Raw genomic sequence first — 18867 nt, forward strand, 5'->3', positions numbered from 1 at the left:
ACAATTCATGTCTTTCAGAAATTGGGGGGGGTCATGCCCCCCCCGGGATCTGCACCCATGCTGGAGCCTATCCCAGCTGACTACGGGCGAAAGGCGGGGTACACCCTGGACAAGTCGCCAGGTCATCACAGGGCTGACACATAGACACAGACAACCATTCACACTCACATTCACACCTACAGTCAATTTAGAGTCACCAGTTAACCTAACCTGCATGTCTTTGGACTGTGGAGGAAAACCGGAGCACCCGGAGGAAACCCACATGGACACGGGGAGAACATGCAAACTCTGCACTGAAAGGCCCTCGTCGGCCACGGGGCTCGAACTAGAGGTCTGCGCGGGTCGGATTTTTCAGTCCCACTCCCGCCCGCATTGTGCAGTCCCACTCCCGCCCGCGCCCGCAAAGAATTATGATTTTCAGTCCCGCTCCTGCCCGCGCCCACAAAGAATTATGATTTTCAGTCCTGCTCCCGCCCACGCCTGCCATATTTTGTCCCGCTCCCACCCGCAAATCCTGCATGATGCAGACGTTCGCGTTATTTCTCAGGAAAGTTCTTGTCTTGACACAGCATGATGGTGCCCCACCCCCTACTTTGAGTGGATTTGAGCATAAATATCTACAGCTCACATTCGTTATTATTTACCTTGTCTCTGAATTCAGCATGTAGTCTCTCTAATAATAATAATTAGTGCTGTCAAGCAATTAAAATACTTAATAGCGAATCGCACATTTTTGTTATATGAGAAACCATTGTAATTCTCTGATCAGCATAAAAAAGTGAATGGGCTTGCTTTGTACCAATGTTGTTTTTTTATTTTTTTTATTGCAAAGCAGAGCTAGCAAGAGAACCATGAGTGAACAACTCTAATCAGAGAGACAGGTTACACAGTGACGGTAGGCTTGACTCAATGCTATCCCAGAAATCCTTCCTGTAATATGCAAATTTGGCCGCCTCTGATTGGACAGCCAAATTTGCATATTACAGGAAGGATTTCTGGGATAGCATTGAGTTAAGCCTACCATCACTGTGTAACCTGACTCTCTGATTAGAGTTGTAGACTAACTCAAGCAGTAAATCACTTCACTCATGGTTCTCTTGCTAGCTGGGTGTGAACGGAGAGTCATTAGAGTGATCAATGGTAGGTTTAAGATGCCACTCCTCACTCAATCTGGTAATCTGACTCTCTCTGCAAATTTAGGCATCTTAAAATGTTTTTATTAATGCCAAATAAAATATCCAGCACAAATTATATATGATAGACATAAATTAATAATTTATAAATTTTATTTCAAACACATTTTTAGTTAGCGGGACTGCAGCTTATCACCGCTCCCACCTGCGCCGCATATGTGCACTTCCGGTCCCGCCCACGCCCGCAATGAGCTTTCAAAATTTGTCCTGCGCTGCACTGCTTTGCGGCGGGTCCCGCGAGTCCCGCGGGAGTGCAGGGCTCTAGCTCGAACCCAGACCTTGCTGTGAGGCGACAGCGCTAACCACTACACCACTGTGCTGCCCCTAATGTGAAAATCAAATTTGAAAAAAAAAAATTGTGTGCAAAAGCGTGATAAAAATATAAATAAATAACCATGTTAATTAAATGAATCATGGGAGAAAAATCACGTGAAAATAAATGAATCATAATCAAATTTGAAAAGAAACTTTTTGTGTAAAAGCATCTGATAAATGCTGATGAATTGCATGTAAACAAATTGTGGGGAAAATGTTCAAGTGAAAATAAATAAATCACGTAGAAATCATTAAAACACGCACTACATGAAAAGTTCACATGTGAAAAATGGATGAAACATAATATGTGAAGGGTCGAAAAACCACATATGAAACTCACATGAATCATATGAGTATTAACAAGTGAAATTAATGTGCTTTTTCTGATCAAACATAGTCAGTCCTTGCACAGGATGATATAAAATCCCAAACAAATAGACACAACCAGAATGATTCTTACTAGAAAACTTGAGTAAATAACTATATTACACTGGCAAAATCCAATGGCAGATACACGCCTTTGATATTCTGCCCACTTCAGGAACATAAGAGAAAATTTGTATAAAGAGGTGTGAGGCAGTGAAGTATCTGAACTGGGCTAGTTTTCCCAGGAGGAATGAACCCATGAACAGGAAACAGATGTTGGTGAAATTATAGGGTGGAGCTGAAGCTGTATGGACTAATCTAACCTGTGGAGGACGGCCCCATGAGGACAGTTGAAAGTTACACCTGGAGGACGCTCTGGACTCTTACAGTAATGCTTTTATGGCTGAGGACTACAGTTGACTTGCTAACTTTAGGACTGCAGTTGTCATGAACAGTTTGGCACTCAAGTTTCCATCAATGAAGAGTTACAACATCAATGAAACTGACTTCATGTTAAAACTGTTAATATTATAGTCATGTTGTCTGTTGTTGCCCAAATGAGGATGGGTTCCCTTTTGAGTCTGGTTCCTCTCGAGGTTTCTTCCTCATGTCGTCTGAGGGAGTTTTTCCTTGCCACCATCGCTGCAGGCTTACTCATTGGGGATAGATTAGGAATAAAATTAGCTCATGTTTTAAGTCGTTCAAATTCTGTAAAGCTGCTTTGCGACGATGTTTATTGTTAAAAGCGCTATACAAATAAACTTGACTTGACTAATCAGAAGCTTTAGCACTGAGAGTGTCACTGCCTCACAGCTCCATTGTCACTGCTTCAATCCTCAGCTTGGTTTACTGTCTGTGCTGAGTTTTGCATGTACTCACCATGTCTTATTGGGATTTCTCTGGGCTCTCTGTTTTCCTCCCACTTCCCAAAAACATGCTAGTAAGTGGACTAGACATGCTAAATTGCCCCTAGGTATGAACAAGTGTGTGAACGTGTCACTCCCAGATTCCTGACCAGGATAAAGCATTTACTGAAGATGACGGAATGAATTGGCATCAGATGCAAAAAAAAAAAAAAATGCTCTGGGTTACTGATCAGAAGGTCCCCAGCACTGCCAAGCTATCCCCCTTGAACAAGGCCCTTAACTCTTGCTGCTCCAGAGGCACCATATCATGCTTAACCCTGTGCTCTGACTCCAACTTTCTAACCAGGAGGTACAATATTGATTTATTTTTCTATAACAGCAGCTCTGACAGGACTGCTGGCTGTAATTCAAAAGTTTATACAGTATTAATGCGCTCATTCCAACACATTATTTCTATGGTAACAAATCATTCACAGGCCCTTGTATGACATATGCTCCTCATAATCTAAGCCCTATAATAAACAGATATAAGGAATGCATTGTTTTCTTAACAATGCAAAACATAAATAATATTGGCTGGCATTGAGTGGTATATCAGATATATTCCATTCAGCAAACATGATATTGAACAAGCCGAAAATGAGTTCAATATCATGCTAGCTGAATGAAATATATTTGATATACCATAAAAAGCCTGCCGATATTATTATGATTATACATACATACTCTTTTTTCCAGCTTTTCGATGTCCATTGGTATGTTTTTCCTCTTGTAAACAGAGAGGAATCATCAGGGCCTTCTAGTCCTTCAGAAAAGGCCCAAACATATCAGCATTTCAAATGTTATATTTAATTTATTTCATTCTTTAATTTCTTTCATAATTTCATTATAATTTTTCTCTTCTAATTCTAATTTGGCCTCATTTTCTTTCAAATTTGCTTCAGAAATGAAAGGGTTACAGTCCTGAAAACATTAAAATAGAGTTATCCAATGAGATTTTTTTGTTTGTTGTCTCTAGGCTGAGAAGAGTTTAGAGCTGGCTCACTCATTGGTTAGGACTTAATTGCCAGGACAGAAGGCCATGGCAGTGTATGTTTATGTAGGAAGTGACAGATGAATTAACCAATCAGATTTTGATTTATAGTGAAAGGGACCCAAAATTTATCGCCCTCAGCCTTCTTGAAGGCCAACATGAGCTTAACTGTGACTCGGTGACATCAGTGCAACAGTGAAGTCACCTTCCAGACAGTGTAGCGTTCATCAGTAGTGGTAGTAAATGCTAATAAAGCAGTTAAGCCAGTACTATTGAGAGCAAGTAACACAGGCTAACGACAGAGAAAGATTTCTATCTCCAGACTTTTCTTCCACGTAGGCTTGCCCCAGTATTTTTCATTCAGACTTAAGTATTCATTTCCCTTTGTAATTTAGTTTGTTACTTTTAAAATCAACATCGACAACTACACACAACAGAGCGACCTGGCACCCTGCTGCTAATCCCTTGCAAAATCCTTTGCCCTGTTGCTGTTTTGGTGTGTCTGGCTAAGTTTTGGCTGAGTTGAAGTCCCAGCTCTAATTGTAACAGTTCACCACTGCTTGTAAATATGTGTGAAGACTATCTAATGAAGTTTTGGTAGCCTTTTGGGTGTTCATCGTGTCTTTCTCTTTCCCGGCAAACAAAAAAATGATTCTATGCATGTGCAGCAGAAAACTTTCTCATTGAATATTCGCATCAGCTCTGACGTGTGACGTCATGTTGTCTTGACAACCATGCAATATCGTAAACCATATACAACACTCATTCTCCATTGGATAGAGTGATGTAATACACGTAGGATAAGCGATATGCTAGCAATATTGCATGCTATTAAACCAAATGAATGAAAGCTGCTAGAAGGGAATAGAACACGTTTTTATTCCTTCAAAAAAAGTCTCCTCTATGTATAATAATTTCCTATAACAGCATACCTTGTCATGGTTTATTCTTTATTAGTTGCTCTCTTCTTGATGCTGTTTGAACAACAATCTAATGAACAAATGCATGAACAGACCTATGTGGACTATGTTTTCCAAAAATACTGCAGCACATTGTTCAATGTAAAGCAAGCATCACATTTAATACTTCCTCTACCAGTTACAGTATGTTGATCCTAACTTTCCAATGCTTTTGAGAAATTGTCATTATTTCTCATTTTGGCCAGAGAAGCACGTTATGTCATTTATGCTATCACATATGACCTTACCTAGGGTTGAACATTGCAGAATACAACACACCTGATTTCTCACATGTATTGCTATCAGTGTTGATGGAAAAACTGCATGTTAAGACTAAAATGTCATTGGTAAACTAGCTGACCCACTTTCATAATGATGAACAATTTATATTCCATTGTTTCAAACCTTCTGTTTAGATCCAAGCAAAGAGGAAGCAACTGTTATCATGCTTTAGTTATTAATTAACAAAGCAGCATCCTATCTTCTGATAAGCCAGAGCAGTGGCGGCTGGTAGTCTTTCAAACAGGGGAGGCTGGTCGGTTATGATATTTCCAGATTTTAAAAGAAAAAAACACATCAATTTTGCCCATACTCTTGCCTCTGATCTGGCTGATTGTTGGCAGGGTCACAAACTGTGAAATAACAGGTTCTTTTGGCCCATTATACATGATGGTGGTGTTGGGGGGGGGGGGGGGGGGGGGGGTATATTTTAACATTTTATATTTTAAAATTGTGGCATGTTGTTTAAAAATTGACCTCGGCTGTGTTTTTGTTTAAAAATGTTTTCCAAATTGTAGCGGTGTTTAATTCATATCCAGAAAAACATATATTCCAATATAATATACTCAGCATAAACATTTTAAATAGATTCTATATTTTTGGTCCATCCATGACATATTACTAAAGTAGCCTATTTACTGTTGTTGATGTGGGTCACTTGCTGTTAGCCAATTCACTTTCTCGTACCAGGAGAGCTGAAAGGAATGAGTATTATTCCCTACCTTTTTCACCAAGTCAATTTGAGGCGTTGGTCTACCCTGCTCTTTAATTTTAATTTTTTCCTTGAAAGGAAGACTGGCAAATGGCTTTGCCAAAATTAAATCAGCAATGCTTGGCATCCGTGCGCAGCTATCTTGCTAGCTGACTAGCCCCCTCAAGTTCAAGTTCAGTCACTCAAATAAACGAAATTTCTGGAACTAAGATAGCAAACTTGACAACACTATATTTACACTTTATTTACAATGAAAATATATACAAACTAAAAAAGCTGGTAGAAACCTTTTGTAATGAATGAAATCGAAATGTAAGCTGATCTCTTACAATACACCACAGCACTTGCGAATCCGCATGGGACTGAACTGATGTTGCCAGATACTGCTGATGTTATCCAGCCCAAAATATGTTCAAAACCCGCCAAAATGCACTTAAAACCGCCCAATTGGGCGGGAAACCGCCCAATCTGGCAACACTGTACAGCTGCCTGTCTATATTTGAAACGAGCTGTCAATCAAAGAAAATATCCGGCCGCTTTCACCAATCACCAGTCTCCTCGCGGAAACTGCCATGTCCCTCCCAAGTGAGGCTGGGAGTCCGGAGGCGGGCATTTTCGCAGTATTTGTCCAATAATCGTCTTGCATTTTGAGATTGACAAGCACATAGCTCCCAATCCACTGAGGCTGGGCTGCATCGCGCTGTCACGAGGGGGAAAAACTCACGCACACATTAGGCGAACTGGGGAAAGTTATAAGGGAATGATTTCGCACTGTAGTGGGTTGAGCACATATATTTTTATGATTCTGGATCTGAAATAGCAATGTTATAAGGTCGGCTATAACATAAGCCTAGCGCAATTCATCCTACACGATGTTCGTCATTTTTAGAGGAGGCTGAGCCTCCCTCGTTGTCTTAGAGCAATTGCCCATGAGCCAGAGGCAAGAATCTGGTACAGTTCTGGACCCATTTTTAGTTGGATTAAATATAAATTAGGTTACACAGGAATGCACCAAAGATCCATCATATTATAATAATGTTACTGAATCTCCATCCATCCATCCATCCATCCATCCATCCATCCATTATCTGTAGCCACTTATCCTGTGCAGGGTCACGGGCAAGCTGGAGCCTATCCCAGCTGACTATGGGCGAAAGGTGGGGTACACCCAGGACAAGTTACTAGATCATCGCAGGGCTGACACATAGAGACAAACAACCATTCACACTCACATTCACACCTACGGTCAATTTAGAGCCACCAATTAGCCTAACCTGCATGTCTTTGGACTGTGGGGGAAACCAGAGCATCTGGAGGAAACCCACGCAGACACAGGGAGAACATGCAAACTCCACACAGAAAGGCCCCCATTGGCCACTGGGCTCGAACCCAGAACCTGCTTGCTGTGAGGTGACAGGACTAACCACTACACCACCGTGCTGCCCATTACTGAATTGAATAGAATAAAATGGTACTGCATTATTGGGGTTTATGGCAAGAACAGGAAGTGAATGATTTTAAAGAGAACAGCAGTTAGAAAAAAAAATCACAAATCAATCGGTCAAGGCATGAAATGGTTAAAGAATGATTTTAAAACTATGGTCTGTTACATTACAGGCATTTAGCAGACACTCTTGTCCAGAGCAGCATGGGGTTCAGTGCCTTGCTCAAGGGGGCTTCAGCCATTCCTGCTAGTCCAGGGGGAATCAAACCAGTGACCTTCTGGTCCCAAAGCTGCTTCTCTAATCATTAGGCCATGGCTTCCCCATGCAAGTCTAGTATTAGTAATTCTTTTCTCAAGCTGTCTGAATTCATTATTTTTCAAGCGTGGAAAAGGCATGATTGCCAGTATGCATTCATGGGGCTCACATGGGTTAAAAGTGCACTTGTTTGAATGTAGATTAGCATGTTTTTGGAGGTGAGAGGAACCTGGTGAACATCTGAAACAGCACCCAGACAATAACCCTAGTTTAGAATAGAACCTGGGACACTGGAGCTATAAAATGGCAATGCTATAATGGCCTGCTCTTCCCAGGCAGTTTCCCATCCTAGTACCCTTTAGTCCCAGGCCCTTAAGGCTGATTGAGCAGCGCTGGTCCCTGTTTCAATAGCCCTCAGCCTCTCGCCTATTACATAGCTAGGGTTATAGTGGGGTCCAGTCTGCAAGACTCTGACTCCCTACTCACATCTGTATTGCAGTATGTTTCGCCAGATGGCAGTAGGTACCATTTTTATGATGGTGTTTGGTATGACCCAACTGCGAGTAGAACCTACGATCTCCCAGTCGAGAGATGGACACACTAACTAACCAACTTGCGGCTTTATTCTATGTATTTGGTCTTAAAATTGAAAATTATGTGCGCTATTTGATTTTATGTTGGTTTATATGTGTATCTTGTGTCCTGCCAATAAAACCCTGAAACTGCCCTTAACTAGTCTGTGGTCTGATTCCTCATGCAGTCATGGTGATGTTTCATGACACTATTTTCCAGAATCAGCATAAACATTAAGGAATTAACAATCAGCAAGCAGTAAGCAACGGGGAAGAAAATTAGCATCTGATGCTTTCCATTGTTTTCATAACTTATTGCTTCCCCTTTGTTGTTCCTCTTGTTTACTGCTGGCCTTTCCTTTTTTATCCCCCACCCAAACGAAGTTTGGCAGGGTATATAGAAATGGGTTCCATCCATTTGTCCATCCACCCGTCCATCCGGCTGTCCATCCATCTGCTCATGTTTTCATTTCTGGGCCATATCTTTAAAACTACTGAAGATATCTTCATGGAACTTTGTAAACATATCAAGCAACTTGTGAACTGGTGCCTTTTGCTATTTTGGATTTTTGAAAAAAAATATTTTTCAAATTTTTACATAAAAAATAGGTTTTGACTTAGTTTCTAAAAGCAATGTTCATTTCCAGAGCATATATCCAAAACTATTCATGATACGGATTTCAAACTTGGTATACATGTTATCAAGGTGATGTAGATGTGCCTTTTCATACTAAGAAATTTGGGAAATTATAATTTTTCATGTTTCCATGGAAACAATTTCAGACTTAGTCTCTCAGGTTAGTCTTAGGGGTAGGTTTTGTTTCTGGAGCAGAACTTGAAAACTATGAGTGGTATGGTCTTGAAAGTTGGTATATGTGTTGATTAAGTAAAGTATATGTGCCTTTTGATATTAAGAAATGTGAGAAATTTTAACTTTTAGCTCACCTGGACTAAAGGTCTGGTGGGTTTATGCCATGGGCTGCTGAGGTCAGTGTAAAGAGGTAGGGTTGGTTTCCTGCAGCAGAACTTGCAAAATGTGACAAATAATATCTTGAAACTAGGTATATAGTTGGTATATAGGGCAGGGGATAATGATGACTCTGTCTTTTTCTTTCATTTACTTCTATAATTTCCAGCCTATAGTTATATCACTTTAGCTATGAGTTGACTAATTCTCCTTGGCATTGACATTTGCCTGGATATGCAACATTACAATGACTTTTGTAATCAGCTCATTTTAGAAAACACAGTCTAATCTTGTCAGACACTGAGAACTTTAATCAGTAATTGTCTGAAAATATCTGCTTTGATGACTGCTAGTAAATTTTCCTATGAACACTCGAGTAATAGGCCAAACCAAACAATTAATGAGTATGAATGATGATGTAGATGAAAATAGAATTTGCGAGGCAGTGTGGGTGTAAATGCTTTTCTGTGCTCAAGGAATGGAAAAACAGGCCATTTATCCCAAGTGTATTGTCTCTATAGTGACTTTGCATAGGGAAGGTGTGATCTGTCTGTTCCTTGGTGTAATAGAGTAGGATGCAGGAGGCAAGCTTAAATGAACTCAACTGCAAACACATCCTGTGTAAGCGTCTACATCTTTTTACGTTATGTCTTGCGTAATTCAAGACTCACCATATTACTTGCATTTCCTGAGGAAGAACAGAAGAAGACTTAAAAATTATTTTTTAGGTTTCACAGATTTCCTTCAAAGTAAAAACAGTCAAATAATGTGTTAAGTAAGGAATAAAGCATGATGGAATAAAAATGTCATACTTTAAAGCATTATAGCAACTATAAAAAGTAGTTCCCAGTCATTAAATAACAACATACTGTTGAAACCATTCATTGTTAAACATGCACAGTCCTAGATGTGGAACAGCTGTAATAAAAGTGGCTATGAATGAGTTGTTGCAAATAAAAATGATATTATTGGTACCAGTTCATTAATATAATGCTGTAATTTGCCTTGTAGTTAGAATTACTATCTGAGCTGCTGTTATAGAAAGTTAATCCTCCTGACTAATCAAAATCAAGAATTCAACAGCATTCTGGTATTTTATATAGTTGTTATTTTATTATATATTGACTGATAAACCCATATAATCAGTCAATATATAATAAAATAACACACACACACACACACACACACACACACACACACACACACTGTAAGGTTTTATTCCTTTGTAAGGATAAATAATTGTAAGTATTTATTCTTGACCAAGAAGGCAGTAATTTATTTTGTAAGGATTTATTCTGTTCAGTTAAAATGACCTTCTGTCTCAGCTAGACATTGTTTAAAAATTCCATTCTGTCTGAACATTGCTATCATATCATCAGAACATTCTGCTTATTTTGATATGAAATGTGTATTATTGATCAGATTATTGTGTCTGAACAGCGCCAAGGTCTGCAATGATGTCACACACACCCACACACACCCACAGCTGCATATCCAACGTGTATTTGGGATTGAAAGTTAGATTTAAAGCCATGATTTTAGTTTTATAGCTACACGTGATTTAGGATTGTTAGATTTAACCAGTCTCTTCAGTGTTGAATCTGAAATTGAAATGATTGAATGTTAGATTTAATGTTAGATTTAAAGCTGCATTAAGTGATTCATGTTAGTTTTATAGTTTTATAGATTTATATTAGCCTTATTGCTGCACAAGGTGTTAAGACTTTATGATTTTAATATTTTAGAGCTTACATATACTATAACAGTGATTTTAAACTATTCCTGTGTAACCTGACCTTCGTCCAGTGGAGAAGACACTTATTTGTTAGACTAAACATAGTCTTTGTTTAAAATTGTCATGATTGATCCAAAGTTTCACTCACATACACACGTATAAAACCCCTGTATACTCTTGTTGTCTCAGGGGGGACTTGCAAATAAAGATTGCGAACTAAAGATTGTGGGGTTCCTTTCTTTTTTCTGCGACTCACCCCCAGACGTCTGGGTGACACGAGGGGACTGATCTCGAGATGGTGAGGGCCAGAGATGGAAAAAAAAACCTAACACACACACACACACACACACACACACATACAGTGGCATGCAAAAGTTTGTGCACCCTTCCTGAAAATGTCTGTTACTGTGAATAGTTAAGTGAGCAGAAGATGAACTGATCACCAAAAGGCATAAAGATAAAGACAACCATTTCTTTGCAGTGTTTTCTGCAAGATTTGTGTATTATTTTTGTTTTGTACAATTGGAGGGTGAAAAAAGAAAAGGAACATCATATGAAAGTTTGGGCATCCCAATACATTTGAGTTCTCAGGTAACTTTTACCAAGGTTCCAGACCTTAATTAGCTTATTGAGCTGTGGCTTGTTCAAATTCTTCGTTAGGAAAGGTCAAATGATGCAGATTTCAAAGCTGTATAAATTCTCTGACTCCTCAAACTTGTCCCTAAAATCAACAGCCATGGGCTCCTCTAAGCAACTCCTTCGCATTCTGAATAATAAAATAATTGATGCTCACAAAGCAGGATAAGGCTACAATAATGTAGCAAAGTGTTTTCAGGTAGCTGTTTCCTCAGATTGTAATGTTATCAAGAAATGGCAGTTAACAGAAACAGTGGAGATCAAGGTGAGGTCTGGAAGATGAAGAAAACTTTCTGAAAGAACTGCTTGTTGGATTGCTAGAAAGGCAAATAAAAACCCCTGTTTGACTGCAAAAGACCTTCAGAAAGATTTAGCAGACCCTGGAGTGGTGGTGCACTGTTCTAATATGCAGCAACACCTGAATAAATATGACCTTCATGGGAGAGTCATCAGAAGAAAACCTTTCCTGCATCCTAGCCACAAAATTCAGTATCTGAAGTTTGCAAATGAACATTTAAATAAGCTTGATGCATTTTGGAAACAAGTCCTGTGGACTGATGAATTCAAAATAGAACTTTCTGGCCACAATGTGCAAAGGTATGTTTGGAGAAAAAAGGGTGCCAAATTCCAGGAAAAGAACACCTCTCCAACTCTGAAGCATGGGTGTGGATCGATCATGCTTTGGGGTTGTGTTGCAGTCAGTGGCACAGGGCACATTTCACTGGTCGAGGGAAGCATGGATTCGAATAAATACCAGCAAATTCAGGAAGCAAACATCACACCATCTGTAAAAAAGTTGAAGTTAAAAAGAGGATGGGTCCTACAATAAGACGATGATCCAAAACACACCTCAAAATCTACAATGGAATACCTCAAGAGACACAAGCTGAAGGTTTTGCCATGGCCCTCACAGTCCCCTGACCTAAACATCATTGAAAATCTGTGGATAGAGCTCAAAAGAGCAGTGCATGCAAGACAGCCCAAGAAACTTGTAGAACTGGAAGCCTTTTGCAAGGACGAATGTGTGAAAATCCCCCAGGTAAGAACTGAAAGATTATTAGCTGGCTAGAAAAAGTGTTTACAAGCTGTGATACTTGCCAAAGGGGGTGTTACTAGGTACTAACCATGCAGGGTGCCCAAACTTTTGCTTTGGGCCCTTTTCCTTTCTTGTCATTTTGAAAATGTAAAAGAAGAAAAGAAAAAATTGTTTTTGCTTACAATATAAAGGGAATGAATCATCTTTAACTTTATGCCTTTTGGAGATCATTTCATCTTCAACTTGCTTAACTGTTCACAGTAACAGCAATTTTGACCAGGGGTGCCCAAACTTTTGCATACCACTGTGTATATATCTCATCTCATCTCATTATCTCTAGCCGCTTTATCCTTCTACAGGATTGCAGGCAAGCTGGAGCCTATCCCAGCTGACTATGGGCGAAAGGCAGGGTACACCCTGGACAAGTCGCCAGGTCATCACAGGGCTGACACATAGACACAGACAACCATTCACACTCACATTCACACCTACGGTCAATTTAGAGTCACCAGTTAACCTAACCTGCATGTCTTTGGACTGTGGGGGAAACCGGAGCACCCGGAGGAAACCCACGCGGACACAGGGAGAACATGCAAACTCCGCACAGAAGGGCCCTCGCCGGCCACGGGGCTCGAACCCGGACCTTCTTGCTGTGAGGCGACAGCGCTAACCACTACACCACCGTGCCGCCCCTGTGTGTGTGTGTGTATATATATATATATATATACACTGATAAACCCAGCAAACAGAATACATGTGCATCAGTGAGAATGGGGATGAGAGTGTAGTAAAGATGCAAGGAGTAGACATAAAGAAAGTTGGTGAATTCAAGTACCTGGGGTCAACTGTGCAGGAAAATGGGGGCTGCGATAGTGAGGTGAGAAAGTGAGTGCAGGCAGGGTGGAGCAGTTGCAGAAGGATTTTGGGAGTCATTTGTGATAGGAAAGTCCCAGCAAAAGTGAAAGGTAAGATGCATAAGACAGTAGTGAGACCAGCTGTGACGTATGGATTGGAGACCGTACCCTTAATGAAGAGACAGGAGGCAAAGTTGGAGGTGGCAGAGTTGAGGATGTTAAGGTTTGCGATGGGAGTGACAAGGTTGGACAGGATAAGGAACAAGCACATCAGAGGGACAGCACATGTGGAGAGCTTGTAAATTAAGCTAAGAGAGATGAGACTGAGATGGTATGGGCACATCCTGAGAAGAGATGCAGAGCATGTTGGAAGGAGAATGTTGAGGATGGAGCTGCCAGGCACATGAAAACGAGGAAGGCCAAAGAGGAGATACATGGATGTGGTGAGAGAGGACATGAAAGTGGCAGGTGTGGGAGAGAAGGATGCGGAAGACAGGGAGGAATGGAGATGAAAGATCCGCTGTGGCGACCCCTAATCGGGAGCAGCCAGAAGAAGAAGACTAATAAACCCATATTTTAAAATATAATTTTTTTGTAGATAAACTGTAAAATAGATGAATATTTTTTACATCGAAAAACCATGCACACTTTATTCCATGTGTCAAATGTTTGTGAATGAATGAGCGACGAGAAGCAATAAAGCTTTCAGCTGTTAAATGTTTTTGAACCTATCTCTAATTTGCCTGAAGATGCAAAACCTAAATGACCTTTGAATCAGGACAATTTGAGAAATAAAACTGTCTAATCATTAGTGATACTTCCTTTGCGACACACTGTACCTTGTATAACTGAGACTGCCTTATCCCAGACTGCATGGTTGTTGGTTTCCAGGTTTCCAGAAAAGTTGGGACATTTTCCAAAATGAAATAAAAGCAAAGATCTGAGATTTGTTAATTCATATGAACCTTTTTTTTTTTTATAGCTGACAAAAGTACAAACAAAAGATTTTCAATAGTTTTATTGACCAACTTAACTGTATTTTGTAAATATAAATGAAGTTAGAATTTGGTGCCTGCAACACACTCAAAAAAAGTTGGGACAGAGGCATTATTATCATTGTGTTACATCACCTTTCCTTTTAAAGGAGAACTGAAGTCATTTTTAAACTTACTTTATTTATTAATTAACATGTTATTCAATTATGTTTTCGGTTTTAGTAACCTTATATCGTGACTTGTATTGGCAACTAATTGCAATTAAATATTATACTTATCTGCCTATTTGGTTTTTAGTCATGTTGAATTTAGTTCGTTTGGTCCATGACAGGCGTAGCTTATCTGCGCGATCTTCATGAGACTTGTGCAAAACTTCAAAACGTGAAGTGTCAGCCAGGTGTCAGTGCCACCATTTTGAAAACTGTTTTCCAAGCAAAATATTGCACAAAAACAAGTTTAAATGACGATTACTGCCTACTTTTTTCAAACTTTCCTGATTGCTATCAAAACAAACAAAACTTTTGGCTTGATTACATCAGCATTCGAAAGAGGGCGCACACGTCTTTTGACAACGTTGGGAGATGTTGGTCACTTTGATTTCCACTGTACGTTTTACTTCTGTCCTACGATGTCTCGCACAGGTCTCAACAAATCTCGTTTATGGTCATTGCTTTGACATATGAACTGATATATTACATAACATATTTCAAACACTCATAACTTGCTATAGCAGTGACAAAATAGCTATCAAAAATGCACTCCTATATTTAATAAAATGAGATAAATAGAATTTTGATAATAAAAAGTTTGCCTTCAGTTCCCCTTTAATAACACTTTTTAATCATATGGGAACTGAGGACACCAATTATTGCAGTTTTGCAATTGGAATTTTTGGCCATTCTTGCTTCATACAAGACTTCAGCTGCTCAGCAGTCCATGGTCACCATTTTCTGATTCTCCTGTTCATGATGCACCATCCAATCTCAATAGGAGACAGATCTGGACTGGCAGCAAGCCAGTCAAGCACCTGCAGTCTGTGTCTACAAAGCCACACTGTTGTAGCCCATGCAGAATGAGGCCTGGCATTGTCCTGTTCATGTAAGCATGGACTTCCCAGGAAGAGACGTTGCCTTGATGAATGTCTCTTTAAAATCCCAATAGATGCCCCAATATATCAATAGTACCTTCACACACATGCAACTCACCTATGCCATGGGCACTGATGCACCCCCATACCATTACAGATGCTGGCTTTTGCACCTTTCTCTGATAACAACCTGGATGGTCATGTTCACCTTTGGTACTGAGAATTTGATGTCCAGTTTTCCCAAAAACAAGTAGAAATGTGGACTCATCTGACAACAGCACACATTTTCACTGTCTTTTGGTCCATCTGAGATGAGTTCGGGCCCAGAGAAATTGGTGGCCTTTCTGAGTAGAATTGATGAATGGGTTCCTCCTTGCACAATATGGTTTTAGGTTACATTGCTGGATGCAGCAACAGACTTAAGTGACAATGGTTTTCCGAAATACTCCCGAGCCCATGTGACTATATTTGTCACATTGGCATGATGGTTTCTCAGGCAGTGCTGCCTGAGGGCTCAAAGGTCATGCATATTCAACTATGGTTTCCGACCTTATCCTTTACTCACTGAAATGTCTCAGAATTCCCTGAATCTTTTCATAATATTATGTACTGTAGATTTTGAAAGACCTAAAATCTTGTGTTAAGATTTTCGACTTGACTAACAATTTGCTCATGGAGTTTGGCACAAAGGAGTGAGCCACGCCCCATCTTTGCTTGCAAAGACTGAGCCTTTGGTGCATGCTCCTTTTATACCCAATCTTGTTACCAATTAACCTGCTTATTGTGGAATCTTCCAAAATGGTGTTACTTGAATATCCTATAAACTTTTCAGTCTTATTTTGCCTCTGTCCCAACTTTTCGAAGTGTGTTACAGACATCAAATTCTAACTTTTTTATATTTACAAAATACAATTAAGTTGGTCAGTAAAACTACCTTTTGTACTTTCATCAGTTAATAAAGGTTCACATGAATTAACAAATCACAATTTTTTTTATTGCATTTTGGAAAATATCGACCTTTTTGGAAATGAGGTTAGTGTTCAAGGGGTTCAGCTTAGAGAATAATACGCAAGTGTAAGGATCTGCGACTTTGACAAGGGGCAAATTATGATGGGTCAGAGCATCTCCAAAATAGCAGATCTTGTGGGCTGTTCTTCGTATGTAGTGGTTAGTACCTACCAAAAGTAATCCAGGGAAGGGCAACCAGTGAACCAAAGGTTAGCCTGTCTAGTCTGATTCCACAGAAGAGCTACTGTAGCACAAATTGCTGAAAAAGTTAATGCTGGCTATAATAGAAAGGTGTCAGAACACACAATGCATCACAGCAAACCGGCGATATCCTTTTAAATTCTTGCAAGAAGCTGGATCATATCTGGTGCATATCTGGAGATTTTTTAACAATGCTGTCATTGGAGAGTATCCAACATGGATTTCATCATATATGGGTCATGGTTTGAAATATCCAGGCAAAAGCATCTCCAAATTCTGGCGTATTTTGTGCAGTGACCTGTCTGTTAATTACTCTTTTAATGATTGTGAAAGTAGGAAGGATGTACTTATTTTTTTCCCCACCTGGTTTCTAAATGTTGGGTTTTGTTGGGGAAAAAAATGTTGGGGAAAAAAGTCATGACTTATTTAATGTCTTTTTTGTCACCTGAGGTTATTTGTTTGTTTATAGAAGTTTGTGGGGACCACACAATTATTATTTAGGCCCTGATAAATAAAAATATAGAATTGAAGGTGAGTGTATGTTCTTTTCTCCATGACTGTATATGTATAGCAGATAGTTAATTGTCCCTCTGGAGAAACCCTTCAATATTTGATGGAGAAAACGTGAATAGACTTTTTCCCTATCTTAAAGGATTCCAAGTGGACCCCTTTTTGGAAGCTATTAACTGTTAATTATCCAATTAACCCTTAATGAACCATGTTGCCACCAGACTTATATTTATTACTGAACTACACCCAATTTTTTCTCATATAGTCTATCAGTTTGTCATATGACACCAGGGCACCATGTACACACACATTCTCACACTCATTCACACCAAGGGGCAATTTATTACAACCAAGCCACCTTTCAGCCTTTTTTTTTGGAAGCGCTAAGGAAACTGGAGAACTGGTTGAGAAGGCCCACCTGGATATGGACAGTAACCTGAGCTCAGTATTGAATCCTGGAGCTGTAAGGCAGCAACACAACTGTTCCACCATACAACCAACAAAGAGATTAAATTTGTAGAAAAAAAAACCCCCTGAAATAATATCAATTTAAAAATTGTTTTTAATTTGTATTTCCATTTCTGTATGTGATATTGGGAAAATATATAAATAGTCTTTAATAACACATATGCCCAAAATTTGCCTTCATAACTAAGTCCAATCTCTTTGATATCCTCTGAACAGCTTTAAAATCTTCTCAGTTTTAAAATGTCACCCTCCATATGTTAATGATGTCAAGCTGCCTTTAAAAAAATAATAATAATAATAAAAAAAGCTCTTAAGACTGTGACGACTGTGAGCATTGTGACATTTTAATCTTTACTATATGTTTTTGATTTTGTTTGTTTTTTTGCTGCAGGATACACAGACTTTTTTTTTTTTTACTTTTTGTGTTTTAATTCATGCTGTTGACATGCTGTTATTGGAAAATAATCAACCTTGGAGTGGTAAGAGTAACTCTGCTTCACGCCACCTTGTCATGTTTTGGTCCTAAATTAACATTTAAAGGATTAATCAATCAGATATGATGTTGCACAACAAAGTTTTTTTTTTTTTTAATTATTATTATTATTTTTTTTTTTTACCAATACTTTATATTAGGATCCCCTCAGATACTAGGCATCCTCTCTTTCTCTAAAGGCTTATAATACAGTAACCACCACATCTGGCAAACAATTCTGCTTTTTGAAGCTCTGTGTACTAAGCATCTGAATATTTGTTTTCAGTACACCACTAAGCAGTCTGTCATCTTTGTTGTTATAAAACAGAGTAAATATCATCAGTCATCGAAATCATACCCATTTTCAGGTTTTTTAATATATCACAAAAGTTTCTTTAGTACAATTTTGAGTTAAATTATGCTCAAAATCTTAAGCATTTAATTAAAAGAATAAAGGACAGCATAGTCTGTATCAGTTCATTTCAAATCGTTTAACAAAGTTTAGTAGAATCTTAACACAGTAAACAAGTGTTGCCAGGCAAAACAAACCTCACCCGGCAGCACTTATTTTATACCTATATATTGATAATGGTAATATTTCTCAATCATCAGCTGTCAGGTTATAGTCCTATGAAAATCCATGACCTTGAGTTTGACATTTCAAAGTCATTCAAGGTCAAAGGTCATAGTGCCAAATGAAAGCCCATATGGCACTTCCTATACTGTAAGTTGATAATGGTAAATATCTGTCTACCATCAACCGTTTTCAAGTTACAGCCCTCTGAAAATCCGTGACCTTGAGTTTGACCTTTCATGGTAACTCAAGGTCAAAGATCATGGTGCCAAATGAAAGGCCATATAGGAAAGTTCCTATATGCTCATAATAGTAAACATCTGTCTATC

The sequence above is a fragment of the Neoarius graeffei genome, chromosome 9 (assembly GCF_027579695.1).
Source record: "Neoarius graeffei isolate fNeoGra1 chromosome 9, fNeoGra1.pri, whole genome shotgun sequence".
Lineage (NCBI taxonomy): Eukaryota > Metazoa > Chordata > Actinopteri > Siluriformes > Ariidae > Neoarius > Neoarius graeffei.